Here is a 24,802-nt window from a genome sequence, read left to right on the forward strand (position 1 = left end):
AAAAATTTAAAGTACACAGAAATTATAAAACAAGTCAGCAGAATTTTTGAAAATTAGTAGAGTGTTTAAGCACTTCCCTGGTGGTCCAGTGGCTAGGACTCCGAACTCCTAATGCAGGGGACTCTGGTTTGATCTTTGGTTGGGGAGCCAGATCCCACATGCTGCAACTAAGGGTTCAAAAGCCGCAACTAAGTATCCTGAGCGCCACAACTAAAACTCCACACAGTCAAATAAATAAAGAAATAACAAAATATAGTTTTTAATTAGTAGAGTGCTTAGAACATACCAAGAAAATAATTTAAAAGGCAAAAAGATGAGCTATAGGAGAGGAAAAGTAAGAAAATCAAGCATGCCAACACAGGAAATACAAAATCAGAACAGTAAGAATTTGAGAAGGGAAGGGGAGAAGGGCATATTGATAAAAGGAAATGGTCGATGAAACAGTATAAGAAAATATCCTGTTACTGAAGAACATGTTTCTGTAGAGTTCTTGGTACAATGAATGAAAAGAGACAGACATCAAAGCTCATGATACGATTTCAGAACACCTGAGACAGAGGTAAGAGCTTCCAGAGAGAAGGCGGAGACCACATTCAAGTAAAGGGAACTGCAAACCCAGGAAGACAGAAGAGTGGAGCAATGCCTCTATTATTCCGAGAGAAAATGTTTAGCTTTGAGTTATCTACCCACCCAAACTATCAATTGAATGTGAGTGAATTAATGTTTGTCAGACAAGCAAGTTCTCAAAAAATGGCCTTCCAATGCCTGATTTGCTCTACCAAATGAGTAAGTACAGCGAAAGAGGGAAAAATTTTCAGAAAATGGTCAACACAGAGTGGTGAGGAGAATCCCAGAACGACAGCTATGCAGAGGCCCTGAAGAGCAGTCAGTCTGTTTCCCTGGAACAGAAGCAAGCAAGCAATCCAGCAAGCAGCTTGATGTGTTTGCCTGTGTTGATGTGTTTTTCACGTCAGTGAGCGTTTGATTTTTAAAAATTAATATTAAAAATTTGGGGCTGTTAAATAATGTTAGGTGTATAGAAAATAAAGAAAACTTGTAATAACAACAAACAAATCAGACAGTAATTAACTCTGGAAGGCAAAGTTATAGAAGAAAGGAAGTGTAATCCAAATAAATTACATATTCATCTACAAACAATATTTATATGGACACACAAATACAAACAATTTATGCTGATTTAACAAAAAATTGTGATATAGTAATATTTGGAGGATGAGGAGAGTGGCAGATTGCTAAATACTCATATTTCAGAGTTGAGAGGTAATAATTCATGTTTAATACCATAACTACAAATGGCATTAAAAGCACTGAGACACATAACAGGAGAGTCCGGAAGGCACAGCAAAAAGAAATGAGAGTGGTCATCTCTAGGGAGATGCACTAGGAGTGGATCTACTAGGAAATCAGAGCAGAAAACTTCTGTGCTTGTATTTATCTTTTACAATTATATGCATATACTACTTTGATTTTAAAAATTGAAATAAAAAATGGCTAAACTATTTACTAAATTGTGAGCCACACATTGAGAGAATTATTATATGTAAGCCCCTTCCATAAAATAGAGCTACACAGAGCAAGAGTGATCATTTTTATTTCTAGGAAACTTGAGTTATGAGTTTCCACATCTTTAAAACTCATATTGATTACCTGAGCCACTTTTTTTTTAATTGGGAAAGACTAATAATCCATCCAGTGGTAAATATTATCCATCATCTAAGACAAATGAGCATTTCTTTGTTAATTATGCTTAAAACACAAGAATAAATAGCTTTACCTCAACTATATAAAACAAATATTTGATGCATACTAAAACTTAGAGAATGTATTTAATGAGATTTCTATTTTTTTCTTCCTTCCTTCCATCCATCCTTCTTTTTTATTTTACATTTCTGTATTTTCCCATTTTAAAAACATAACTAGATACTTCTCTTGTAATCAAGAAAGGCATATATTAGTTTAAAATTCAATTTAAAATAATATACAAAATTCTGTATATAACATAATATACACACACATAAGAGAAAGAGAATGTTGATAACACTAAATTTTAGGGACAATTATCTTTGCTGGAGAAATGAGTCTTTTCTCTCTTCTAATTTTCTATATTTTTAAACCTTCAGTAACAACATTTTACTACTTCCAGTATTAAGTAAATAACACAAATAACATTCAATGCTGGAAGATTTTTTCATTTTAACCCAAACTACTTTAATCCAAGCAGTAAGGGTAAGTCTAGGCAACTGCTGTATGCAAGTGGCCAATAGTAAGTATATTTAGGAATAACCCTATGGAGGGACTTAGGTTAATTCCTCCAACTTCAATTCTCCTCCAGCACATTGCCTGGCAGCCTGTTGGTTTTAATGGTATTTGCAGCATCTCCAGCTTCAGGGACTGATCTTTGTGTGTTAAATTGATTAGGATAATCCCATTTCCCTTAGCAATGGCATTGATTCAGGAACAGACGAATCACGGCTGAGCCAGTCAATGCATGGCATTCCCTGGTGATAGTCACTAGCTCAGGGATGGTCCAATCTCCTTAGGACTGGAATTTGGTAGATTATCCAAGGTCAACATCCAGCAATAGTTTTGCTCATTTTAATTGTGCTAAGTACATTGTTTTAAAGTGCCATGTTTTATTATAATTTCATAAAAGGAAGAACATCCCAGTAAAAATTAAGATAGCCAATGGTCTGAAAACAAATGACAGCTTTCTCAAGAAAGGGCTGTTGTCATCATGACATGAATATTTTCACTGCAGCAGGTTAAATCTTCAGCATGGGTGGGTTCTGGACCAGTTGCATAAAATGTCATATTCTCATTCAGCAGGACTTAAGGTCTGGAAATGGGATTTTTCAAGTGTACATGCATGCATGCTTCGTCGCTCAATCATGTCCAACTCTTTGTGACCCTGCCAGGCAAGAACACTGCAGTGGGTTGCCATTCCCTTCTCCAGGGGATCTTCCTGACCCAGGTATCAAACCGGGTCCCCTACATTGCAGGCAGATTCTTTACCATCTGAGCCATCAGGGAAGCCCTTTCGAGAGTACTCCTGGTAATTCTGTGACTAGTCTTGGTGGAGAGTTTCTATTCTGGGAGACATTGGTATTCTTCAACTAGAGTGTGCATGCCAAGTCACTTCAGTCATGTCCGATTTCTTGCTACTCTATGGACTGTAGCCCACCATACTCCTCTGTCCATGGGATTCTCCAGACAAGAAAACCCAGTGGAATGGGTTGCCATGCTCTCCTCCAGGGGATCTTCCCAACCCAGGGATCGAATCCACATCTCTTACGTCTCCTGAATTGGCAGACAGGTTCTTTACCACTAGTGCCACCTGGGAAGGCTATTCTTTAACGAGAATTTGCCTGCTTTCCCCACAGGTATTTTTCCTGTTCTCCAATCTGCTTCTATTTGCACTTCAAGCTATATTCCTCAGCCTGGCAGATCCATGAATCAGGTCTCCTCTGGCCCTTAGTTTCTAATAACTAACATCATTTCTTTTTCTTGTTGCCTCAGAGATTACCTGGTTCCATTTTGATGATTGTTTTCTTATTCAGAACTACTCAGGAAAGAAAGGATGTAAGAACCATTGATGAACCTCTATAAACCATTAATCACAAACTCACAGAAAGGAAATAGTGGCATGGCTATTTTCTGAGACTTCACATTAGATTCACATTAGATACTTACCCTGAAAGGTGAATATCAGTTCAACCTGGTCCAAATAACTTATGATTGCAACCTTAATCAATAATTTTATCTGGATATATCATATTCTTTGGAAGGATGGGATTACATTGCATTTTGAAAACAGATTCAGTGATTCTCATGATAAGTATATTTAGGAATATACTTATCTGGTGATAACACAATTCAGCTCCCTAAATAACTGTTCAATAGTTGACACTTTCATGTTCCTTTTCTGCCAGTTTCCAAGATGAAGACTTATGTTCATTTCTAGAGTTCAGCTATTATTCCCTTTCCCTTATTCTCTCTCTAGCCCTTTTTCTCTCTCCTCCCTTCTCTGCACCCTGCCTCTGCTACTGATATTTCTGGCATTCGTCCCTCATGCTGTTAATCTTCCCAAAGTGAGGAGATGTGATTATGTTACCTCTCATTACCTAATAATGTACATTCCTGTTGGGGAACTTTTGGGTCAGCTTTTGACTGATCCCTTGGTTTATTCAATAATGATCACGCTAGCAAGGACTGGTTTCATTCTAAGCACTCAGCTTCTTTTCTCCAAAGGTTTTAGCACAGGAACTATAGCTGGCAAATCCTCTGAGGCTCCATAATTCACTGAGTAGTCTGGCTTAACAAACATCTGAAAAATCCCCAAGCAAGATTTGGCTAAGGACAGAAAGAGAGAGAACAAGTAATCTTGTGCAATGACTGCTCTATCTTTCTTCTTTGCAACAGGGAAATGACAGTACCATCTAGATCTTCTCAACCACATGCGAGTTGGGGGAAGCTCAGACAGGTATTTATTTGCAAATTTAACAACCTCAGAATGGATAAGGGCTTCCCTGATAGCTCAGTTAGTAAAGAATCTGCCTATAATGCAGGAGACCCCGGTTCTATTCCTGGGTTGGGAATATCCCCTGGAGAAGGGATAGGCTACCCACTCCAGTATTCTTGGACTTCCCTCCAGGCTCAGCTGTTAAGGAATCTGCCTGCAATGCGGAGGACCTGGGTTCAATTCCTGTGTTGGGAAGACCCCCTGGAGAAGGGAAACACTACCCACTCCAGTATTCTGGCCTGGAGAATTCTGTGAACTGTATAGTCCATGGGGTCGCAGAGTCAAGACATGACTGTCTTTCACTTTCACTTTCAGAATGGATGCCTGAAGGTGTCCCTGCTTTCAAGCTGCCTTCGTGACATGACTCCTGCCAACCTCTGCAGCCTCTTCTCTCACTCTTCCTCATATATAGAATGTGCAGCTCTAATTATTTGCAGTTACCTGATTGTTCCATATGCTTGCAGATGCAATTTTTTCTGCCTTTTTAACCTTTCCAACTTAATTCACTTGGCCAACTTCTACTAGAATTCCATATTCAACACAAACATGATCTCCACGAAGCCTCATGAGTATTCTTGGGTAGCTTCTGCAGGAGACACTATTCCTTGCCAAGAAAAAGGTGATTCTTCTTTTTATTCTTTCAAATGGAGCCCCAAATTTGTTCAGAAATCAGGTCACAATCTCTAGTTCTTAGGAAATGAGGCTTCAGCAGCAGGTCAAGGACTATTGTGGGACCAATTTGGAGCAAGCTGATGTAAAGAAAAATCTGTTGAAGGGTTTCTTCTCCTTTATCAGAAGACAATATCCAAGGAGAAAGTCACTTGCCCATACACCTCCTGCCTCCTGCATTTGAAACATGCTTTGCTGGGACAAGGGTGCCAGAACACTTTTATGCTGCTGCCATCATTTGACATTGAAAGGAAGGTCAGTAACATTGCAGAGATAGCGGCCTTAATGTCATAGAGCTACTGAGCCAAAATTTGTTGAAGCCACTGCTAGTTGGTTCTTCTGTTGCCTGCATCTGAGAGCATCCTTAACTGCTACCTTCTCTGTGTGTATACATGTGATCCATGAAGTGACCCCATCATCTCCTTAGAATCAGTTCTACCTGAGAGTGAAAACAGTCACTATAGTAGTACTCTATCAGTGATGACAGGAAAGCATCTGTCACTGAGTATGTTTGGACACATTTTTTTTGTTGTGTAGTCGCTAAGTCATGTCTGACTCTTTTGCGACCCCATGGACTGTAGCCCGCCAGGTTCCTGTGTTCATGGGATTTCCCAAGCAAGAATACTGGAGTAAGTTGCCATTTCCTTCACCTGGGAATCTTCCTGACCCAGGGATCAAACCCATGTCTCCTGCATTGCAGGTGGATTCTTTAGCATTGAGCCATCAGAGAAGCCCAGACACATACTTACAATGCCAATAAAAATAAAGCAGCTACACTGGCAAAAAAGATTCATGCTTTCATTAAGTGGTAGAATTTAATATAAACCCAAAGTGACCAGGCAAATTATCTCTGCAGTATGCCTGCATACAGAAATACAAGAAAGAAAATTTTTAGCTGAGTAGAAATTAAAAAAAAAAATTCTCGTCTAATGATTTTCAAAGTCTCACAATAAGAAGACCAAACCTCACATTACGGGAGCCAAAAATCATCCATCATCAGCTATATATGTTTCTTGGTCTATATTATTTCTGTCCCAGACACTGGAAGTCTGGACTTCTCCCAGAGAAGAGAACTGTCATCCTGTCACATGATTGCAATTGGCAAGTCTTACCAAGAAAGTTTGGCAGATTCTTAGAACAGGACTAACATATGTTTTATATATGTGTGGGTAGGTGTATATATAGCCATTCATCTACATACATATATGTACACTTATTTATTTATAAGTCTTAGTTAAAGTTAGAAAAATTAATTTAGATGCATATGGGTAAGCCACACAAATTAGCACTAGTTTTAAAGGAATTAGTATAAACCTAAAAGAAATCATTCTGATTTTTTTAAGTAAAAATGCCAATGCAAATTTTAAAAGTAGAACATTATGTTAATAACTTTTATCTTTAGGTTATTGCTCATTTATATCAATGATTCACTCACTCATTCAACAAGTGTTTATGAAATAAATTACAAAGACATATATAAAGACAAAGTCCTTGCCCCTGAGAATCTTATGGTCTAGCAACAGACAAAAAAAAAAAAAGAAATAGTTCATTCATTTCAATTATTTGAGAAATCATTGTTGAGGAGCTTTTCTGTCTGTCCTATGTACTGATAATATGAAGGTGAAAGGACAGAGAAAATGCCTGCTTTCACAGAGCTTATGTAATACTGGGGGGAGGAAAACAGTAAACACACACCATCGACGTATTATGAATGTAAGCATGCAGCAATGAAGATCCACCACAGCCAAAATAAATAAATAAATAAATCTTTAGGGGCGGGTAGGGGGGAAGCAAAGAGATGGAAGCTGAGGGTGCAGACAAGCCTGCTGATATAAACTGTTAGCTCCAAGTGGCAGAATAGATAAGACGGCAGCAGAAGTTGAAAGAGCAGGATGAGTGGATGTACAGTCAGATGAGGATGGTCTAGGCTAGGGGTCACAAGATTTTTCTTAAGGAGCCTTCTAGTAAATATTTTAAGCTTTGCAGGCCGGAAGCCTTCTCTCACAACTACTCAGCTCTGCGTTTTTTATGTGAAAGCAGCCATAAACAATCTGTAAAGAAATGGACACTGCTGTAGTCCAATAAAACCATTCACAAAAACAGGCAGCAGGCTGGATTTGGCCCATGGATAATAAAAGGAATAAGTAATAAAGTGAGCTTGAGCTCCTGATGATGTTTGAGGTAAGAGGTAAAAATATGGGTCAGAATAGGTGTTGGACACCTTCCTACAGAAGGAGGATACTTAAAGATGGGAGCTGTGAAGCTACACAGCTCCCAGGTGTGTAAGCCAGGGATAAGAGAAGTTGTCATGGAACTGCTGAGATAGGAAAGAAGCATTAGTTTTGGTAGGGAAACTGCTTTTGAGTGACCTCGGTATAATCCAGGATGGTGAATGGATCTCATTTGGAGCTAGAAGCTGGAGACTACCTCTTCTCCAGTATGCTCTGTGCTGTGGACTCCAATGAGCTGACTCCAATTCAAAGAGAAAGCGCAAGGCAAGGCTTCATATGGGTAGAAACACACTGAGTTTTTAAAGAAAGAAGATACAATCATTGGTAAATATGGGGATGGGCAAGGTTTTCTTACTCCATTCATGTCTGTATCCCCAACACAGTCACTAAGTAGGTTAACTTGGGTTCTTCACTGCTTAAAGATAATCCAGCAGCTTCCAAACAGGCAGGCTTTTAGATTTTGTTAGACATCAAATTGTATTTTTGAGGGCCTGGTATTTTGCGTCAGACTCTAATTTAGAGTTACTAATCAGTCACTCACTATGACAGCATTTTGAACTCAATCTATAGAAACAATTTTAAAAGATACCTGGCCTGATGAAAAAAGAAATGTCATTTGAAGGAATATGGATGGACCTAGAGATCATCATGGGCTTCCCTTCTGATTCAGCTGGTAAAGAATCTGCCTGCAATGTGGGAGACCTGTGTTCGATTCCCAGGTTGGGAAAATCCCCTAGAGAAGGAAATGGCAACCCACTTCTGTACTCTTGCCTGGAGAATTCCATGGACAGAGGAGCGGGACAGGCTGCAGTCCACGGAATTGCAAAGTCAGACACGACTGTGTGACTAACTTTCATTTCACTTTTAGAGATTATCATACTAAGTGAAGTAAGCAAGACAGAACAAGACTAATACTATATAATGTCATTTACATGAGGAATCTAAAATATAGTACAAATGAATTTATTTACAAGACAGAAACAGACTCACAGAATAGAAAACAAAATTAGTTACTACAGGGGAAAGGGGGAGGGATAAGTTAGGAGTACAGGATTAACAAATAGAACTACTATATATAAAAAATATACAATCAACAAGGATTTACTGTATAGCACAGGGAACTACTGGGCTTCCCTAGTGGTTCAGCTGGTAAAGAATCCGTCTGCAGTGCAGGACACCTGGTTCAATCCTGGGTTGTGAATATCTCCTAGAGAAGGGAACAGTTGCCCACTCCAGTATTCTGGCCTGGAAAAGTCCAGGATCACAAAGAGTTGGACACGACTGACATTCACTTTAACTTTTCACAGGGAACTGTATAAATATCTTATAACAACTGTAATGGAAAAGAATCTGAAAAGAATATTATATGTATAGATACTGACTTACTTTATTATACCCCTGAAACTAGTACAGTATTATAACTCAGCTATACTTTTAAAAAATTCCCAGGACTGAAGTTCACTGCAAATAACAAGTATACTTTACCTGGAAATGGTTGCTTGGATGATCATTTCTAATGATTCTTGAACAACAGGTCTTCACCCTCATTTCTAAAAGATTTTCTAAAACTCCCAGCTCACTAACTGTACCCTATAGAACCGGACCAAACATTATTGATGCTGTTGTTATTTTATTGGTTATTAAAACAGATTCTCCAAATGTTTAAATTCAGTTCAGTCACTCAGTCGTGTCTGACTCTTTGCAACCCCATGGACTGCAGCACATCAGGCCTCCCTGTCCATCACCAACTCTTGGAGCTTACTCAAACTCACGTCCATGGAGTTGAAGATGCCATCCAACCATCTCATCCTCTGTCATCCCCTTCTCCTCCTGCCTTCAATCTTTCCCAGCATTAGGGTCTTTTCAAATGAGTCAGTTCTTCGAATCAGGTGGCCAAAGTATTGGAGTTTCAGCTTCAGCATCAGTCCTTCTAATGAATATTCAGGACTGATTTCCTTTAGGATTCACTGGTTGAATCTCCTTGCAGTCCAAGGGACTCTCAAGAGTCTTCTCCAATACCACAGTTCAAAAGCATCAATTCTTCGGTGCTCAGCTTTCTTTATAGTCCAACTCTCACATCCATACATGACTACTGGAAAAATCATAGCTTTGACTAGATGGATCTTTGTAGACAAAGTAATGTCTCTGCTCTTTAATATATTGTCTAGGTTGGTCATAGCTTTTCTTCCAAGGAGCAAGCATGTTTTAATTTCATGGCTGCTGTCACCATCTGCAGTGATTTTAGAGCCCAAGAAAATAAAGTCTCTTGCTGTTTCCATTGTTTTCCCATCTATTTGCAATGATTTTAGTTTCCTTAATGTTGAGTTTTAAGCCAACTTTTTCACTCTCCTCTCGCACTTCCATCAAGAGGCTCTTTAGCTCCTCTTCACTTTCTGCCATAAGGGTAGTGTCATCTGCATATCTGAGGTTATTGATATTTCTCCCAGCAATCTTGATTTCAGCTTGTGCTTCATCCAGCCTGGCATTTCACATGAGGTACTCTGCATATAAGTTAAACAAGCAGGGTGACAATATATAGCCTTGACATACTCTTTTTCCTATTTGGAACCAGTCTGTTGTTCCATATCCAGTTCTAACTGTTGCTTCTTGACCTGCATACAGATTTCTCAGGAGGCAGGTCAGGTGGTCTGGTATTCCCATTTCTAAGAAATTTCCACAGTTTGTTGTGATCCACACAGTCAAAGGCTCTGTCGTAGTCAATAAAGCAGAAGTTGATGTTTTCCCGAAATTTTCTTGCTCTTTTGATGATCCAGTGGATGTTGGCAATTTGATCTCTGGTTCCTCTGCCTTTTCTAAATCCTGCTTGAACATCTGGAAGTTCACAGTTCACGTACTGCTGAAGCCTGGCTTGGAGAATATTGAGCATTACTTTGCTAGCATGTGAGATGAGTGCAATTGTGCAGTAGTTTGAGCATTCTTTGGCATTGCCTTTCTTTGGGATTGGAATGAAAACTGACCTTTTCCAGTCCTGTGGCCATTGCTGAGTTTTCCAAATTTTCTGGCATATTGAGTGCAGCACTTTCACAGCATCATCTTTTAGGATTTGAAATAGCTCAACTGGAATTCTATCAACTCCACTAGATTTTTCCTAGTGATGACTCTGCATTCCAGGATGTCTGGCTCAAAGTGAGTGATCAAACCATCGTGATTATCTGGGTCATGAAGATCTTTTTTGTATAGTTCTTCTGTGTATTTTTGCCACCTCTTCTTAATATCTTCTGCTTTTGTTGGGTCCATACCATTTCTGTCCTTTATTGTGCTCATCTTTGCATGAAATGCTCCCTTGTTATCTCTGATTTTCTTGAAGAAATCTCTAATCTTTCCCATTCTATTATTTTCCACTATTTCTTTCAATTGATCACTGAGGAAGGCTTTCTTATCTCTCCTTGCTATTCTTTGGAACTCTGAATTCAAATGGGTATCTGGTCCCATCACTTCATGGCAAATAGATGGGGAAAAAGTGGAAACAGTGGCAGACTTTATTTTTTTGAGCTTCAAAATCACTGCAGATGATGACTGCAGCCATGAAATTAAAACATGTTTACTCCTGGGAAGAAAAGTTATGACCAATCTGGGCAGCATATTAAAAAACAGAGACATTACTTTGCCAACAAAGGTCCTAGTCTAATTAAGGCTATGTTTTTTCCAGTAGTTATGAATGGATGTGAGAGTTGAACTATAATGAAAGCTGAGCACTGAAGAATTGATGCTTTTGAACTGTGGTGTTGGAGAAGACTCTTGAGAGTCCCTTGGACTGCAAGGAGATCCAACCAGTCTATCCTAAAGGAAATCAATCCTGAATATTCATTGGAAGGACTGATGCTGAAGCTGAAACTCCAATCCTTTCACCACCTGATGCAAAGAACTGACTCAATGGAAAAGACCCTGATGCTGGGAAAGATTGAAGGCAGGAGGAGAAGGGGATGACAGAGGATGAGATGGTTGGATGGCATCTTCGACTCAACAGATATGAGTTTCAGTAAACTCCAGGAGTTGGTGATGGACAGGGAGGCCTGACATGCTGCAGTCATGGGGTCGCAAAGAGTCGGAGACGACTGAGAAACTGAACTGAACTTCCTTTTCTCCTTTGTCTTTCGCTTCTCTTCTCAGCTGTTTTTAAGGCCTCCTGAGACAACCATTTTGCCTTTTGCATTTCTTTTTCTTGGGGATGGTCTTGATCACTGCCTCTTGTACAATGTCATGAAACTCCGTCCATAGTTCTTCAGGCACTCTATCAGATCTAATCCCTTGAATCTATTTGTCACTTCCACTGTATAATCATAAGGGATTTGATTTAGGTCATACCTGAATGGTCTAGTGGTTTTCCCTACTTTCTTCAGTTTCAGTCTGAATTTGGCAATAAGGAGTTCATGATCTGAGCCACAGTCAGCTCCCAGTCTTGTTTTTGCTGACTGTATAGAGCTTCTCCATCTTCAGCTGCAAAGAATATAATCAATCTGATTTCAGTATTGACCATCTGGTGATGTCCATGTATAGAATCTTCTGTTGTGTTGTTGGAAGAGGGTGTTTGCTATGACCAGTGCGTTCTCTTGGCAAAACTCTGTTAGCCTTTGCCCTGCTTCATTCTGTACTCCAAGGCCAAATTTACCTGTTATTCCAGGTGTTTCTTGACTTCCTACTTTTGCATTCCAGTCCCCCATAATGAAAAGGACATCTTTTTTGGATATTAGTTCTAGAAGGTCCTATAGGAGTTCATAGAACTGTTCAGCTTCTTCAGCATTACTGGTCAGGGCATAGACTTGGATTACTGTGATACTGAATGATTTGCCTTGGAAATGAACAGAGATTATTCTTTTATTTTTGAGATTTCATCAAGTACTGCATTTTGGACTCTTTTGTTGACTATGAAAGCCGCTCCATTTCTTCTAAGGGATTCTTGAATTCTTCTAAGGGATTATATCTAGTAGATATAATGGTTATCTGATTTAAATTCACTGGTTCCAGTCCATTTTAGTTCACTGATTCCTAAAATGTCAATGTTCACTCTTGCCATCTCCTGTTTGACCCACTTCCAATTTGCCTTGATTCATGGACCTAAAATTCCATATTCCTATGCAATATTGCTCTTTACAGCATCAGACTTTACTTTCATCACCGGACACATCCACAACTGGGTGTTGTTTTTTGCTTTGGCTCCATCTCTTCAGTCTTTCTGGAGTTATTTCTCCACTGATATCCCATAGCATATTGGGCACCTACCGACCTGGGGAGTTCATCTTTCAGTGTCCTATCTTTTTGCCTTTTCATGCAATTCATGGGGTTCTCAAGTCAAGAATACTGAAGTGGTTTGCCATTCCCTTTTCCAGTGGGCCACATTTTGTCAGACCTCTCCACCATGACCCACCCGTCCTGGATGGCCCCACAGGGCATGGCTCAGTTTCATTGAGTTAGACAAGGCTATGGTCCATGTGATCAGTTTGGTTAGTTTTCTGTGATTGTAGTTTTCATTCTGTCTGCTCTCTGATGGATAAGGATAAGAGGCTTATGGAAGCTTCTGGATAGGAGAGACTGACTGAGAGGGAAACTGGGTCTTGTTCTGATGGGTGGGGCCATGCTGTAACTCTTCAATCCAATTTTATGTTGATGGGTGGGGCTGTGTTCCCTCCCTGTTGTTTGACCTGAGGCCAAACTATGGTGGAGGTAATGAAGATAATGGCGACCTCCTTCAAAAGGTCCCATGCATTCACTGCTGCACTCAGTGCCCCCGACCCTGCAGCAGGCCACCATTGACCCACATCTCCGCTGGAGACTCCTGGACACTCACGACTCCTGGACACTCATGGGCAAGTCTAGGTAAGTCTCTTGTGGAGTCACTGCTCATTTCTCCTGGGTCCCGGTGTGCACCAGGTTCTGTCTGTGCCCTCCCAGAGTCTGTTTCCCAGTCCTGTGTAAGTTTTGGCGGCTCTATGGTGGAGTTAATGGTGACCTCCTCCAAGAGGGCTTATGCCATACCCAGGTCTGTGCACCAGGCCACTGCTGACCCATACCTTTGCAGGAGATACTCAAATACAATTCTGGCCCAGTCTCTGTGGGGTCACTGGGTCCTTGTATGTTTAAATTATTTCCTGAGAATAAGCCAGGTCGCACTTCATAAGGATAAATTAACTCTTTAGGACCCCAGAGTGTAATATGTTGTACCTTGCTAGTAATCTGCTGCTGCTGCTGCTGCTAAGTCGCTTCAGTCGTATCTGACTCTGTGCAACCCCATAGACGGCAGCCCACCAGGCTCCACCGTCCCTGGGATTCTCCAGGCAAGAACACTGGAGTGGGTTGCCATTTCCTTCTCCAAGCATGAAAGTGAAAAGTGGAAGTGAAGTCGCTCAGTCGTGTCTGACTCTTCTCGACCCCCCGTACTATAGCCGTCACTGGGATTCTCCAGGCAAGAATATCTAGGAGGCAATGGCAACCCACTCCAGTACTCTTGCCTGGAGAATCCCATGGACAGAGGAGCCTGGTAGGGTGCAGTCCATGCGGTCGCTGAGAGTCAGGCACGACTAAGCGACTTCACTTTCACTTTTCACTTTCATGCATTGGAGAAGGAAATGGCAACCCACTCCAGTATTCTTGCCTGGAGAATCCCAGGGACAGAGGAGCCTAGTGGGCCACCATCTATGGGGTCGCACACAGTTGGACACAGCTGAAGCGACTTAGCAGCAGCAGCAGTAGTAAATTGGGCCCTAGGATACTGGTTTATTGCTTATAACTTGTAAGGTTTCTGTTTTACTGATAACAAAAGAGATGGTGCATATTTCACTTGATCTTAGTGAAGAAAACCACAAAAAATGGTTTGGTTCAATTAAAGTACATTGGTGTGAAAACCTATCTTTTTCTTTATTTAAACCATTTCTTTTATATTTTATTTTGAACTTTTTATTTTATATTGGGATATAGCCAATTAGGAGAAGGCAATGGCACCCCACTCCAGTATTCTTGCCTGGAGAATCCCAGGGATGGGGGAGCCTGGTGGGCTGCCGTCTATGGGGTCGCACAGAGTCGGACACGACTGAAGCGACTTAGCAGCAGCAGCAGCATAGCCAATTAACAATGTTGTGATAGTTTCAGGTGAACAGCGAAGGGACTCAGCTATATATATACATGTATCCATTCTCCTCCAAACCTCCCTCCTATCCAGCCTGCCACACAACATTAAGCAGAGTTTCATGTGCTATACAGGGTCCTTGTTGGTTATCCATTTTAAATATAGCAGTTAAACCATTTCTTCCTTATAAGAAATACATATTGTAAGCAAAGACATTTCATGGTGAATTAAATAAAATTTGATATTTGTTTAGTGATTATTCGGAGGTGATGGCACCCCACTCCAGTACTCTTGCCTGGAAAATCCCATGGATGGAGGAGCCTGGTGGGCTGCAGTCCATGGGGTCGCTAGGAGTCAGACACGACTGAGCAACTTCACTTTCACTTTTCACTTTCATGCATTGGAGAAGGAAATGGCAACCCACTCCAGTGTTCTTGCCTGGAGAATCCCAGGGACGGGGGAGCCTGGTGGGCTGCCGTCTGTGGGGTCACACAGAGTCGGACACGACTGAAGTGACTTAGCATAGCATAGCATAGCATAGTGATTATTATATGCAAAGTCTTAAAGAAACAAAGCCTTACATATTCTTGGTTTATTTAGTTATATTTATATATAACCAGTATTTGAGATTAAGAAAAATCAACAATTTAGAAGAATATGTTATATATTAATAAATGAATTATGCAAATAATAATAGCAGTTCCCAATTACTGAACTTCCACTATTTCTCAACATTGTAGTAATAATTTTATATGCATTCATTTACTTACTTCTCATTTACATTTACATTCATTTACATCTCACTTACATTCATTTACTTGCATCTCACTACAACCCTAAGGGGTAGCTATTGGTATCCCATCTTAAAGACAAGTAAATTATGACCAACAGCTAATAAGTGTCAGAGCTTAGTTTCAAAATTAGATCCATTTGACTGCAAAGCCCTTGCTCTTAATCTGTATCTCATTATGCTTCAAAAACACACATTTTAGGCTGGGTAGAATCAATAAGTAAAAGCCGGTTATTGTAGGATATGGATTTTTGCCACTCTTGACAGACAGAAAAATGTGACATTTCTACTGCTGGCAATAGGTCTTCAAGAGTTCCTCTTAAAAATGCAAATCTGTACTCCTAGAAGGATAACATGGTAAGAAAATAAATATTTTTAAGCTCTTAACATGTGTGTCCTTGCAAAATCTTAAAGAATGGGACAAAGGGCAGATAAGTTTTGATAAGGTTGAGGAGTGACAGGTATGGAATAAGGGAGGAGCAAGCCTGAGCAGGGGTTTGGGAGCAGTACCACCAGGAAACAGGGAAGCATAAAAGAACAGGAGGGTGGGGGTGGATGGTTTGTGTGTTGTGGGGCTCCTAACTAGGGACAAGAGAAGAGAACATCTAAGACAGGATTTCATAGCTCCATAATTTGTACTACGCCAATATTGCTGCTTCTATTAAAAAATTCCACAGCATTACATTAGCAAGTATGATAAAATTGAGTTGCATGAATTCAAAAAGTATAGTAGTTGCTTGAAGCAATGACTGAGTTATAATTGCTATTGTCAAAGAGCTTACAATCAAAGAACATTTTTTTCCTCTTTCACACCTATTTGCTCCACCATTCTTTACATAATATCAGATGTTACCCATAATCTCTTGCAACATGATTCTGAATTAGTCTTATACACAGAATAGGGATGCTAAGAGAATTGATTGCTGATTAGTTCTGTTGCTTCTTTTCATTGCAGTCATATTCTTAAGTTAGTATACTCGTCAATATATGACTCACAAAACTTAACTGCAGTTTTAGTTAAATACTTAGTTACCATCATTGTAATGCTAATATTTGTAAGGATGAGAGTGATGATAATAACAATGAACTGGAGTGGTTTTAGGGTTAGAAATGTAAGTCTAAAAATGCTATCCTCATGATCTGCGTTTATCCTACATCAATAATTTTGCATCAGATTTGCTCAATTTACAAATCAAAAATAGATTTTTCTGTCAGCAAAGACTAGGCTTATATCTGAAAATCAAGCACAGCTTGTACATCATCATTAACCATAAAGGCTCTGAAATCAGAACCTAGCTGCCAATTTTGTTGATGATGCATAAGATGAAATCGAGTACAGCTGGCTCTTCTGTCCCATGCTAGCTCTGCAGTACTGACATTAGTGAAAAATCTGTTTGTTTTTTGTTTCAGGAAATTAAATAGCTATGACTAAAATGAAGCAGAGGGAACAGATATATCTGAGTAATAAACTGGTGCTATTTTTATTTTTAAGTTTATTTCACTTCCATTAGGTGCAACACTACTTTGACAAACTGCAATGACCTCAAAGAAAATATGTGAATCTTAAAAAAAAAAAAAAAAAAACTAGAGGAGCCCCTTTATTGATAAATGGGAACCAAATTACACAAATAATTTATAATTTAAAATCCACCATAAGTAAATATAATTCTCTTAATGATTATTCCTCCTAATAGAGTGTCTATGGACTGATTACACCTTCAAAAAGGAGATTTTATTTCCTGACATGTCAACTGCCTTAGTAGAATAGGCACTTCATGATTTAGGTCCAAGGTGAGTAACTTAGTGGTGGAGAAATAAACCAATTTCTAAATATTTCCTTAAAATGAGGAAGTGAGAGAATTTTCAATGAGGCAGTATTAAGTTAATGGCATAAAACTTATTTCCAAATCCCTGAATTTATTGGAAGCTTGTTGAATCAAGGAGATCCTTATCCTCTTTTTCCAGGCAAGCATTAAATATGCTGTGCCAGTGTGGGGTAGAAGGAAGGACTGAACACACACATTAACTGCCAACACTTCAGGAAATCCGGTGAAAGAAATCTTTTTAAAGACACACACACAAGGATAGGGGGAAGGGATAGTTAGGGAGTTTGGGATTGGCATGTACACTCTGCTCTATTTAAAATGGATAACCAACAAGGACCTACTGTACAGCACAGGGAACTCTGCTCAACGTTACGTGGCAACCTGGATGGGAGGGGGTGTAGGGTGAGAATGGATACATATATGTGTAGGGCTGAGTCCCTTCTCCTGAAACTATTACAACATTGTCAATTGGCTATATACCGAAATGCAAAATAAAAAGCTTAAAAAAAAAAAAAAAAAAAAGGAGGAAGAGAGGTGACAGCAACATACTTTTGAAAACTGGAAAATAGGTGAATGAAATCTGACAGACTTAGCAGATCTCAAAGAGAGGAAACTAAGTTAGTTAGGGAGAAAGCTGAGAAACACTCCCATTAACACAATAGAATCTTCCAAGAAATGACAGCCCTAGGGAATTCTGAAACTGAAAATGAAGGAGGGACGGTCTCCTGGAGGACTGGGTGAAAGCTGACCAAGGAGCAGTTCTCTCTGTGAATTCCTTTTCAAACTGATGCCGAAGAAAGATTGACTCTCCCCACTTTGGAATAAGTCCCTCGTGTTATTTTGGACTTACAGAGGCCAGGCACAGTTGAAGACCTAATATTCTATTGAAAACATCCCTTCAAGCCCCTTTTCCGCTCAGCTCCCAGGACACTGGCAGCCAAATCTTGACCCTCCACAAACCAGAAAGGTGGACTAATACCTGGCCATTCCACCTGGAAAGATCTAAAACTATAGCTAACCAGGATATCCAACAAATAGTCTTTCCAGATCACCTTGCAATAAAGCTCATGATCAGTGAGTTCCATATGCGTGTATGCATTCAGAGCTCCCAATCAGCTTTTAGTCTTTCATTCTTAACTGGAAGCAAAAAAATCTAGGATTATAAGACATCTGAGAAAATCTCTAATGCAGAGGAATGGGGAAGGAAGGAATAGGAGTTGTAATTTAATGGGTACAGAGTTTTAGTTTAGGAAGATGAGAAAGTTCTGGAGGTGAATGGTAGTGATGGTTGCACAACAATGTGAACTTACTTAATGCCACTGCACCATACACCTAATATTGGTTAAAATGGTAAATATGTTATATATATTTTGCAACCATAAAAATAAATTAAAAATTAAGTTTATGAGACTGTCAATTGGAAAATACAGGTGTGGAATTTCTTTAAAAATATAACAGAAACAAAATTAAATAAAAACAAGTATAAAAGTGATAAGAAATTAAAGCACTAGACCAGAAGATCTAATGTATAATATATAATTAAGATATTTCCAGAAATGGAGAAAAAAGAAAACATACAAGAGGAAATCATTAGTGAAATAATCCAAGAAAATTCCCCATAACTGTAAGACATTAATTTCCAAATTGAAAGCCCTATTCAGTGTTCAATATGATGGATGAAAACAGAATCACATCAAAGCGTTAACACTGGAAAATTTTAGAATAATGAAGACAAAGGAAAGATCACCAAAGTTTCTAGAGAGGAAAATATCAGGTCAAGAATCACAATAGTGTTGCGTTTCTTAACAGTAAGACTGGGACTGGAGCAACGAGTTTAAATTTCTGAAAAAAAGTATTTCCCACCTAAAACTGTATTATCAGCAAAACTGTTAATTAGGTTATAAGAAAGAATAAAGAGATTGTCAGAAATGTAGGATCTTTAAAAATCTACCTCCTGGACACTCTTGCTCTGAGTCTACTGGAAGATATACTCTGAGAGAAAGAAAATGTATGTTGGCAGGGAGGAGAATTTGGGGGAGAACACTAAGAAAAAGAGAAGTACATGGGCAGAGAGAACAGAGAATCCAACACAGAAAAAGGGGCAGAGAAGCCCTAGATACGAGTACAGGATTACAGGGTAACTATGGCTCACCATTCGCACAAGTCAAACTCCATACCAGATCTCCTTAGACAGTTTTTGGCTGAGGACAGTGCAAGGCTCTTTATTCCATATGCTTCCTTCCCTCCACACAGAACAGCTGTGCACAGATAAAAGTGGTAGAATTACTCTAAATGCTGATGGTGCATGAGGCAATAAAAGAATATGTCCCTGACTTAAATGGTTACACTGAATGCTGTCAGCCATATTAGCAAGAGTCTTATCTCTGCAGACTACAATTTTGAAGAAAATATGTATTTTCCTAAATACATTAAATTCTCTCAGGTGGACATTCTCCTGCATAGGAGTCTTACATGTGTGTGCTAGGTGTGTGAGTAAGTCTCTGAAGGGATATACAAGAAGCTGATGACATATTTGTTTCTGGGGAAAGGAAGTGTGGGGTTGGGCAAAGGGGGCATGAGGAAGACTTACTTTTCAAGATTTATCCTTTTGTTCCTTTTGAATTTTTATCATAATTCAAAAAAATGAATAAATTACATTCTTTAAAAATTTATAGTTTTAAGCAAGAAATTCAATGTCTAGGAGTTTATACTAAAGAAATCTCTATCCTTAAAGCAAATGATGTAGGTGTAGGGATTTCTTTGTGTTAGCAAAACTTTAGAAACAGCTTACATATTCATTTACTAGGTACTGATAAAATAAATTATGTATATTCCTGCAAGGGAATAGTATGCAACCAGGAAAAAGTAAAAGCCCTTTATGTACTGATACAATACTATCTCCCAAATAAGCTATTAAGGGAAAACAGATAAGAAACATACTTAAACAAATGTGCAAACTCACATTTGGTTGTGTACATGTAGACTGTCTCTGGGAGAAAACACAAAACATTTTAAAACATTGGTTTAGCCTGAACTTCATGGCAGGGGAACAGGGATATGATGGAAATTATTCTCTGGATGTAATTTTACCTTTTGAATTTTGAGCCATTTGAATATGTTACCTTTGAAAACCAAATGGAATTACGGTTTTGAAAATGTGGGGCATTTTTAAATAGCCTAGATTCTTTTCATCTCGATTCTTTCTTTTTTCCCTATTGCAAAGCCAGTATGAGATCTTTCATCTAATAATAACACTCTGGTTGTAGTTCTGCAATGTTTAAGAAATGAAATCTGTTATTCCTGCTGGGATCAGAAGAGTTGTCAGCATACGTGGGCAGCAGTGGGCAAAGAAGAGCTTTTGGATTTAAGGCACATAAACTAAATATCAAAGCTGAATGTATTATAACAACATTGTTAATATAGGAGAAATTTTTACCAATGTCACGTATGAAGACATCAGTGATGTACTTCTCTAAGATATAGATAGATCATTCAAGATAGACCAAAGGGACTTTGCTGGTGGTCCAGTGGTTAGGAATCCACCTTCCAAGGCAGGGACACAGGTTCGATCCCTTGTCAGGGAACTAAGATCTCACATGCCGTGGGGCAACTACCTAGCCTGAGCTCTCCAGCGCCTATGCAAAGTTAGAGTATTTCAACAAAGACCCAGCATATTAAAAAAAAGAAAAAAAGACCAAAGATAGGAAAAGAGAGGGATAATGGGAGCTCCAGACTGGATTTCAAAGCTATGTCTGGGTCCCTTTTCAATAGTATGACTTATTGGGATAGAGGAGCATATTTTCTGTTTCCTTCTTCCTCTTCCATGTTTTTATAAACCATCACACATATTAGAAATGTGGGTATGAATTTAACTTCGTAGAAGACTTTTGAAAATGCTATAAATAACTAACTTCCAGGAAATTAAGTGAGCTTTGTGTATAATAAAGCCCCAGATGTAATGTGATAAAGACAAGATGTAGTGATAAAGATCCTTGAGCCCCCAAATTGGTCTATTTGTATTCAAAATCTGTGTTCAAAGACCCCACCATGGTCTCTAGCACGCCCACATTACCATCTATAGATTTATCTAGGACCAAAAATATTTGATGAGATTATGGAATTATCTAAAAAACCTTTGACTATATGAACATTTACTTTCCCAAACAAAACTGACAGATTTTCCAAGACATCACATCAAGCTTCTACTGTGTTGCCATCTGTCTCAATGCTGAAAACTTGAGTAATCTTTAAGTGGGTAAATCTTTAAATGAAATCCTCTTAGCATGACAAATGACTCTAATGGCATCTCTTAATGAACAAATGGCTACCAGCTTGAAAAACCTATGTCTCTGAAAGAAAAGTGCAACTTTCAATAGAAATCCCAAGGACAGTAAACAAGCAGAAAGAAGGTTTTTACTGGAGGTATTGGCCAAGCACTGGGGAAGGTCAAGGGCCAACACTCTTTAGAAAGACAACCATGGCAGTCCCATGGCAGTCTTGTGGAGCAGAACCTGACTAGGGCAAGGAAGCACTAGTGGTAGGAAATATAGGCAGCTGTTGTCAGAATTCAAGTAAAAAATGATAAAAAGTGAAGGAAGAGGGAAGAGATCCTCAGATTTTGAGGGGAAGGAAATATGGGTGAGGGGATACAATGTTTAGAGTTAGAATGGACAAGAAGCTCTGACAGCTTTGGCAAAGAAAGTTTCTGCCCCCCTCTCCTGAGTTATCTGTGCATCTACAGCTCTTTCAGGGCCTTGTTCTCCTCTTCTGCCTTCAGAGGCCACCATTCACTTGCCTGCTACTTGCCAGACGTTGGGATCACAATCCTGGCCTCAGGGAAGTGCGATGTGCAGAAGGTTATAATTTGCGGTGCTCTTCTTTGCTTTGATTGTCCCATACTCCCCCCTACGCCCACCACCACTCAAGTCTGTGCAGATGTTAATACTGACTGAAGGTGAGAAACGAATGAAAGAAATTACAACACAAAGCATAGATTATAAACTGTCCATGAAATAAAACTTTCCAACAGTTTAAAGGAAAAGAGCAATAAAAACCTTACCACTTACAGAGATCCCTTTAAGAGCACACCCTGATTCCTAGCCTCAAGTCCCACGGTAATTGACTCAGCTCTTAGAAAATGTGTTGGTGCTTAGTTGTGTCCGACTCTTTGTGACCCTTTGGACTATAGCCCGCCAGGCTCCTCTGTCCAGGGGATTCACCAAGCAAGAATAGGAGTGGGTTTCCATCTTCCTGACTTAGGGGTCAAACCCACACCTCCTGTGTCTCCTGCCTTGCAGGCGGATTCTTTACCACCAAACCGCTGGGGAGTGCCTGTCTTCAGGTCTCTATACTACACATCTTTACCATGGTTTGCCTTACTCATGGTAGTTTAATTTCATGAAAGATCCAGCCCTCTTTCCAATCAATGCAACCCACAGGATATTATTATATTTGCATATTTGCAGCAACACCTTTCCCAAGCCTGAGTTAAGCATTATGAAATAACACTATAGAGGGTCTCTAACAGCACAGCTCCTTGTAGAGTTTGCATTTCAACTTGTGCCCACTGGTAGCAGTGAAGATTTGCCACCTTATTCTTCTTGGTTATCCACTGAATTCTACACAAGCATATCTCCCAAAGGCAAAAAATAATTATCAAAGACAATTCATATTAAGGAAGAGAAAAATTTCCCTAAATATAACATAATCTGCACCGAGTCTACCTTAAATGGAGATAACTGGCTACATTTTTATTCAGTTATGTTGATTCTCACTTTGTTCATCCTCCTGCTTCTAACTATGCCCAGATTCCTATAGGTCTGTAAGAAACAGGATGCATCACAGTAACCTTTTCAAGTGACAGCAACTCCCTTCCTACACAAAGATGTTGAAATCATGGAATTATTAAAGAGTATAGATATAAATGTCATGTGTTTGTGTGTGTGCATGTGTGTGTGTGTGTGCAAAGTGAGGGAGGGTCTTTTTCCAGGTATAATTAACTTGGCTCTTTTAAGTATCTGATTTCATTTGCTATTTGAACTAATGTTTTGGTTCTTGGCTATACTAAAATATTCTATAATCACAAATATTGCATAGTTCTAGGGAGCAATTTTATACCCTGGAGTATAAAATACTTACAGGAAAAGAACGTCTTAAATTTTAAAAAGAGAAGCAACTTAGCCAAAGTTTAAAAAGTGAGAATTCTTAAACTTTGTAATATATGGTTACCATTTGCTCAAGAATAAAGAATGCTATCATGTGATGGGTTCCAATAAAATTAAACCTTTCAGTCTCTTAGAATTTATTTCTTTGCTATTCTTGTTACTATGGTAAATGTTTTCATTCACAAGGATAAGGTGGACTCTAAGATCTCAGCTGTAAAAATGTATGACTATTTCTGCTTCCATATTCGTTTATTTAATGTAGTCTATGATTTCCACTATTTACAAATAACTGTAGATAGCCTAATGGGCAGGTCCTAAAAATTTCAAGATAAATTAGAGAGAATTTTTGCCCTTATAGAGGTAAGTTTAAGAGGGGAGATAGAGAAATAAACAAAAAATTGAATACGGGTCACAACAGAAAGATGTACAGAGTATGACAAGTAACTGATCAATTTTAGAGTGTATAGGTGGGAGGTGTAGGGAGCATGGCAGTGTTGGGTGTCAGGCAAAATTTCACAGAAGCTAAAGCCCCTGATCTGAGTACTGAAGGGTAGACAGTATAGGAAGTTCATTCCAGCCTGAGGAAAGAGCTTGTGCAAAGGTACTAATACATGAAGCAACACAGGCAACTTGGGGAACCAGTCTTCATTGACTAGGAAAGGGAGCTGAGGCTGGGTGCATCAACAAGTAAAAAGATGGGAGATACACAGGGAACAAAAAGGTTGCTGTGTTTCCTGTCTCCAGGTTTTACCACTATACTCTCTGTTGTGATGGTAGAAGGGTTTAATGTCTCTGTGACAAGAAGAGTCTCATCCTCCCTGGAGTTAGTCGCTCAGTCATGTATGACTCTTTGCGACCCCATGGACTGTAGCCCGCCAGGCTCCTCTGTCTATGGAATTTTCCAGGCAAGAATAGTGGAGTGGGTAGCCATTCCCTTCTCCAGGGGATCTTCCTCACCCAGGGATTGAACCCAATGTCTCCTGCATTGCAGGCAGATTCTTTACCTTCTGCTCCCCAGGGAAAGAGGTTTAACCCAAAATGGGCATTCCTATTTGATTTTGACATGCCACTCCCTATGTGACAATATGAAATGCTCCCTCCCCCCTGCCCAGTAACAGTAACATAATAAATTCTATCCTATGTGTATTCATCAATATTAGTCATCGGGTAAGTTCTGTATGTGCACTTCTGTCCCAGCACTAAGGCCTTGAACAGGTAGGTATTAAAGACAAGTATATCTCTTTCCAATTCAAATGGCAGAAAATTCAGTCCCAATTGACTGTAGCTAAAAGAGAACTGATTTACTCACATGAGAATCTGATAGGTCTCATGAGCTTCAGGAACAGCTTGATCCAGGCTCAAGTCTTGAACTCCCAATTCCCCTCCATCTCTTGGATCCATTTTCTCTGTGTCAGCTGCATTGCTAGCAGTTTTGTGGCATTGTAGCATTGCTGCATTTGTGGCAGTTTTCATCTTTTCATGCTGAAGTGCTAAGAACAAA

At 39.4% G+C, this 24,802-nt stretch overlaps 1 protein-coding gene and 1 long non-coding RNA gene across 4 annotated transcripts in view; one reads left to right on the forward strand and one right to left on the reverse strand.

The window, feature by feature from the left end:
• LOC132342968 (uncharacterized) overlaps positions 1-23,429 on the forward strand; it is a 41,601-nt gene extending 18,172 nt beyond the window's left edge. Inside the window, exon 2 of the long non-coding RNA XR_009491578.1 lies at positions 11,111-23,429. This is a non-coding gene — a long non-coding RNA (uncharacterized lncRNA). The remainder of the gene's footprint in view (positions 1-11,110) is intronic.
• The window catches only part of GPD2 (glycerol-3-phosphate dehydrogenase 2), a 236,497-nt gene that overhangs the window by 205,245 nt on the left and 6,450 nt on the right, over positions 1-24,802 (reverse strand). For all 3 annotated transcript variants that reach the window (XM_059892151.1, XM_059892154.1, XM_059892145.1), the window contains one exon: positions 24,611-24,791. The gene's annotated coding sequence lies outside the window, so the exon portion shown is untranslated. The remainder of the gene's footprint in view (positions 1-24,610; positions 24,792-24,802) is intronic.

Source organism: Bos taurus, chromosome 2 (genome assembly GCF_002263795.3).
Source record: "Bos taurus isolate L1 Dominette 01449 registration number 42190680 breed Hereford chromosome 2, ARS-UCD2.0, whole genome shotgun sequence".
In the NCBI taxonomy this organism is placed as follows: Eukaryota; Metazoa; Chordata; class Mammalia; order Artiodactyla; family Bovidae; genus Bos; species Bos taurus.